Source organism: Acanthochromis polyacanthus, chromosome 2 (assembly GCF_021347895.1).
Source record: "Acanthochromis polyacanthus isolate Apoly-LR-REF ecotype Palm Island chromosome 2, KAUST_Apoly_ChrSc, whole genome shotgun sequence".
Classification (NCBI taxonomy): Eukaryota; Metazoa; Chordata; class Actinopteri; family Pomacentridae; genus Acanthochromis; species Acanthochromis polyacanthus.
Window position 1 is genome coordinate 40,207,765 of NC_067114.1, and position 6,168 is coordinate 40,213,932.

General features: G+C 40.8%; 3 non-coding genes across 3 annotated transcripts; all 3 read left to right on the top strand.

The window, feature by feature from the left end:
• The first annotated feature begins 1,709 nt into the window (after positions 1-1,709).
• trnas-gcu (transfer RNA serine (anticodon GCU)) lies at positions 1,710-1,791 on the top strand. The gene has a single exon. It is a non-coding gene; the product is annotated as a tRNA-Ser (tRNA).
• Positions 1,792-2,299: 508 nt separating this feature from the next.
• Positions 2,300-2,381, top strand: trnas-gcu (transfer RNA serine (anticodon GCU)). Its single transcript has one exon. It is a non-coding gene; the product is annotated as a tRNA-Ser (tRNA).
• Positions 2,382-5,815: 3,434 nt separating this feature from the next.
• On the top strand, positions 5,816-5,897 carry trnas-gcu (transfer RNA serine (anticodon GCU)). The gene has a single exon. It is a non-coding gene; the product is annotated as a tRNA-Ser (tRNA).
• Positions 5,898-6,168: the final 271 nt, after the last annotated feature.

A 6,168-nucleotide genomic window follows, 5' to 3' on the forward strand; every position in this document is an offset into this window, starting at 1 on the left:
AAAAGATTTTCAGAACATATTTGTCACTTGCCCTTTCTATTTTATATAACGGCTGTCACGGCTGTCAAAAGCACCAGCACGAACACTTTGATGAATATTTAGACCTATTTTCATACTGTATACAGCTGAATCCAGTCCAAATTACACTTTGTGAAAACTTTCTCCACCAGCTACGTGTTGAGTACGTTTCAAATTGTTGTTTTCAAAAGTTATTTTTTTTAAGTAGGAGCGAGAAGTCTCACTTCAAAGTTCATTTTAGTGGCTGTTCTGGATTTTTCAGTGATTTTCATAAGTCTGGTCAGCTGTCATGGGTTGAAATGAAAATGAAGACCATTTGACGTGATAGAAAGCTTCAGAACCACAAAGTCACAGAACCTCAGCTGCTTCCTTCTTCCACAATTGGTTGGTTTCATCACGGCACTTTAAATACTGGACACTTTACATTCTTAACGTCATTCATTATATCTATAAACTCATCTGCGCCTTCTTATGTCATTTGCACATCCAAGAAACTTTAATTTTATTTAGTTTTTTAAATTTAATTTTACTTGATTGAACTTCATTTTATAACCCTGTGTTGTCTCATCCCTATATTGAACATCCATGCTGCTGTAACAACTTAATTTCCCTTCAGCGATTACATTTTTAATGTAATATCTAGAACTCCTCCCACAAGACTCCAGCCCTCACCAGACCTGCTATAAATTTACAGCTAGACTCTCAGGGGCTTTTCCAAACCGCCCCCTACACACTCCCCCTACCCACTACCCCTCCGTTTGCACGTCCTCGCGGAGGGTCCGCCATATTAAGGGCCATCCCAAACCGATCCGCGGGGAGGGGTAGTGGGCTATAAAACCCTCCACAAGCGAGTCTGCACGGATGCGGACTCCCTGAACATATGTAGCGCCGAATTGTGTCTGCCATGGAGGAAGCAACATACAAATGTAAGTTCCACACACGTGCCTGCACAAACACTGTTAAACTAACACAAATATTTAATGATTTTCATGCAGATTTTCACAACTTTAGATGTACGTGTCATTGATTAAGGCCTGCCTTGCATTTGTTCAGAAAACAGTTTGTGTTTATTTTAGTAAGTGTTTTATATTTACAGGGACTGTCACAAAAACTAAAGAATTTATTCAAGCAAGAGTGAAACATGAAAAGCTCTTCAATAAAAAAAAATGCTGCCAAAGAAGCATGGGAGTAAGTTTCTTTTGTCTTTGTTTTAGTTTCTTTTTTCTTTGCCTCTCTGCCGCTCCCGCAAGATGCCGCTGCGAATCCATGGCAACATGGCAACATCCGCTTCCCGCCTGAGAGAGGGAAGTTTGTCCCAAAGCTGTATTTATGCCCTACACCCTGATGAAGTGAACTTCATTCAGCTGCGAGTGTGACTCCGTGACAGAGTGGGAGTGTGTAGGGGGCGGTTTGGAAAAGGCCCTCAGTCAGAGCGGCTGTGATTGGGTGGCTACCTGGAAGTAAAGCATCTGTTAGCAGCTGCTAGTTAGGTGAGGAGTCACGTGTGTTGGTGAAGACTGTAGCTAATATTTGCTGCTGGCTAATTCGGGAGAATCTACTTGTGTCCTGTGTATGTTCTGTAGCCACTGAGAGGTGGTGATTCACGTACTATGTATTGTTGGTAACGTGTGTTTTGAAGCACAGTTTTATTTTCTGTTCACTGGTGTGGGTGTCAATGGATGACATAAGTGGACGAGGTGGCCGAGTGGTGAAGGCGATGGACTGCTAATCCATTGTGCTCTGCACGCGTGGGTTCGAATCCCATCCTCGTCGAGCTGAAAGTTTTCAGCAGGTTGTTTAGCACCCCTGACTTTGGCACGGGAGATTCAAACCCTGGTCAGGGCACAATTGTGCAGGGAAGACCCTCAGGCAAGGTCCTAAGTGCTGCCCCACCTACCTACTTTGTGCTGTATCATACCAACACGCACGTATATAATTTCATATTATTTTGACATCTGTGGTAAGTTGCCTTATACAGTCTGTATTTATTGTTGTTATAATTATTACCTTTACTGTGCTGCTGTGACATGGGAAGTTTCCCCTGATGTGGGGAGTAAAACGGATTATCTTATCTTTAGATAAAAGCATCTGCTAAATGAAATTGTAAGTTGTGCTGCTATTGTGTTTAGGTTTGGCGAGGCCCTTAACTGTTCTGTTTTTCTTGAGTTAGGTTGAGAACTCTGTTAGCCTTTGTTTGGTTTTATTAGGTTCTTTGATTTTAGCAACATCCACCAGCTCTGTTTTCCTGGGTTTGATCACTGTTATGGTAACAATAATAACAGACGAGGTGGCCGAGTGGTTAAGGCGATGGACTGCTAATCCATTGTGCTCTGCATGCGTGGGTTCGAATCCCATCCTCGTCGAGTTGGACTTTTTCAGTAGGTTGTTTAGCACCCCTGACTTTGGCACAGGAGATTCAAACTCTGGTCAGAGCACAATTGTGCAGGCAGGACCCTCAGGCAAGGTCCTTAGTGCTGCCCCACCTACCTACTTTGTGTTGTATCATACTGTTCAACAAACATAGATATTATATTGTATTATTTTGACATCTGTGGTTATAGATGCTCTCATGTACGTTGCCTTATACAGTCTGTAAATATTGTATATATTATTGTTATTAGAATTATTACCTTTACTGTGCTGCTGTAATGTGGGAAATTTCCCCTGACATGGGGAGTAAAACGGATGATCTTCTCTTTAGATAAAAGCATCTGCTAAATGAAATTGTAAATTGTGCTGCTATTGTGTTTAGGTTTGGCTAAGGCACTTAACTGTTCTGTTTTTCTTTAGTTAGGTTGAGAACTCTGTTAGCCTTTGTTTGGTTTTTGTTAGGTTCTTTGATTTTAGCAACATCCACCAGCTCTGTTTTCCTGGGTTTTATTGATAACAGACGAGGTGGCCGAATGGTTAATGTGGTGGACTGCTCTACACGCGTGCGTTTGAATCCCATCCTCGTCAAGTTGAAAGTTTCAGGGACATCAGTGTTTGGCACCCCTGAGTTTGACACAGGAGATTCAAACCCTGGTCAGAGCACAATCGTGCAGGTTGGACCCTGAGGCAAGGTCCTTAGTACTGCCCCACCTACCTACCTTGTGTTGAATCATACTGTTTAACAATTATATTGTATTATTTTGAGATTTATGGTTATATCTGCTCTCATGTATGTTGCCTTATACAGTCTGTATATATTATATATATTATTGTTATTATAATTATTAGGGCTGGACCTGAATATCCCAAATATCCGAATATTCGTTCGCTACAGCGGTATCCAGATATTAATTTTGGTATCCGAATATACTGTCTTTCGTCCGCCTTCGGCCCACATCGGCTCATATCGTCATGTGATCACATAAACATATACACATATGGTCTATGTGATCACCCCTTCCTCCCCACAGACAAAAATATTCGGAGCTGATCTCTTCCCTTCGCCTTCGGCCCACATCGGCTCATCCCGTCGTGTTTGGCTCATCTCGGCTCATCCATTCCTGTTTGTTTCCACCACCCGAATGGCAAAGGTTGCTGTCGACTCTGACGTCAAGCTTCACTTCGTTGCATAAACACAAGACAAGATGCTGAAGACCTCCACTGTTTGGGAATGGTTTTTAGTCCATGTAAATGTTTTCCTTTTTTTTTTGTTCTTATACTGTCCTTTCAAGATTAATTTTATCTGAAAAGTTTTAAAGTTAATTGTGAGAATGGGATTCAAACCCACGCATGCAGAGCACAATGGATTAGCAGTCCACCACCTTAACCACTCGGCCACCTTGTCTGTTATCAATAAAACCCACCAACACAACCAGACCCTGTTAAAAGTTGAAGACTACAAATTAGTTAACTTTTCCCTGTGAGTTGAAAATCATTTCCAGTGAAGGCCTCTCCGAACCTGAAGATCACAACAACAGTGTCAAGAATAAACACTTCTTCATTCCTAATAGTTCTGAATAATGACGCGGACTGATCAGTGAGGTCATATGTAACATGAAGAAATAAAAGCAAGGCTCTGTTACACATACAGCAGGTACAGTCTCAAATTATCAAAGACACACAGGACACAATAATTATAGTTGCTTTTTGGAAATAATAGCAGGTGTATGTACACGTCACGACAGTTTGCAGTGTCAGTTGTTATAACTGTATGTATACTTTGTGTTGTGGATGTTGTCTTCAGCTGCACTTTGTTGACACTTACCAGCAAAATGATGCACTCTGAAGGGAGCTGGGGCCACTGAAGGCTCTTTCTTTATGCCCTTTGGTGCAGAAAAGCCCTATGTTGACTCGTCTCTGATGCTGCTGCAGGAAATACAGCAAAGAGAAAATCAGTACAAGTCCCTCATCATCTACACTGAATTTGCATCATGCTAACACTTGGTTAGCTAAATTATGTTAGGTATAAATACGTGTGTACAGAAAGAGGCATCACAGTATGATTTACACGAATGTAAGAGAAAACTAAGAGTGTACGTTAACGGTTAAATTTATGCTTTGCTTGTGCAGCGGACGTCATGCCCATGTAGGTCGGGTTGGTTCGTCTCACATCCTGCAAGGACAGGATCTGTTGTCTGCAGAGTCAAGGTTCAGGTTACCATGACATCTCTGCTGTTTGGACTTCACGTCGGAATTAGAAACATTTTTCCTTCGAAATCAGATGACTAAAAAGAATATCTTAGGACTAGAAACTTCTTTGGTAAGTTTTGCAAAATGTATATCCAAATCTGAACTTGATGTCTGACACATCAACAATGTTTGCATATCCTAATATTTTTGAAGCAGCATTTCTGCCCCTATTACACCATCAGACATAAAATGAATAAATTAGTGTTAAATGATTCGATAAAACATTACACTGTCCTATTTTACAGACTATAAGAGTCATATTTTTTGCAATCGAGTCATTCTGCAAAGCACAACAGGAAACATACTGTAAAAAACACAACACTGATGGAAGAATTCATGAGAGCGATGTCTTTGACATTGTTATGTGGTTTGTGTTCCTGGAAGAGAGAGTGGTGGTTTACAGTGCAAATACAGTAACTGAGGTATCTATTACTATGCTAATAATTACAAACACACCTGGTTAATGGCAGCCATAATTTGTTCTATTTTGCGTCCTGCTGCTCCTCCTTTCTTTCGGAACACTCTTGACAGCTTGCCAGAGTAGTGGTCCAGCTGAGACATAAACTTCGGCACAAGTGGGATGGTCGTAAATGCGTGTGAACTCTGCACTTACTTAGGCAAAAACAAGGTAAAGCAAGACAAAAACACAAAGTACAGAGGAATATTAACAAGTGGCTTAAAATGTTAAAGTCAAATTTACCCTGTGTTGTATCATACTGTTCAACAAATATAGACATTATATTGTATTATTTTGACATCTATGGTTATATCTGCTCTCATGTACGTTGCCTTATACAGTCTGTAAATATTGTATATATTATTGTTATTATAATTATTACCTTTACTGTGCTGCTGTGACATGGGAAATTTCCCCGGACATGGGGAGTAAAACGGATTATCTTGTCTTTAGATAAAGGCGTCTGCTTAATGAAATTGTAAGTTGTGTTACTGTTGTGTTTAGGTTTGGCTAAGGCACTTAACTTTTCTGTTTTTATTTAGTTAGATTGAGAACTCTGTTATCCTTTGTTTGGTTTTATTAGGTTCTTTGATTTTAGCAACATCCACCAGCTCTGTTTTTTTTTGTTTGATCACTGTTATGTTAACATTGTCACTGAGCAGCAAATTGCTTTATCTGACCAATGCCAACTGGTTGTGTTGGTGGGGTTTGTTGATAACAGACGAGGTGGCCGAGTGGTTAAGGCGATGGACTGCTAATCCATTGTGCTCTGCACGCGTGGGTTCAAATCCCATCCTCGTCGACTTGCAAGTTTTAGGCAAAACCATATTCACCCCGGACTTTGGTACAGGAGATTTAAACTGCGGTCAGGGCACAGTTGTCCAGGTTGGACCCTCAGGCAAGGTCCTTAGTGCTTCCCCACCTACCTACCTGATGTTGTATCTGCTCTCAGATGTACGTCAATTTGGATACAAGCGTCTGCCAAATTAAATTGTAGATTGTGCTGCTATTGTGTTTAGGTTTGGCTAAGGAACTTAGCTGTTCTGTTTTTATTTAGTTAGATTGAGAACTCT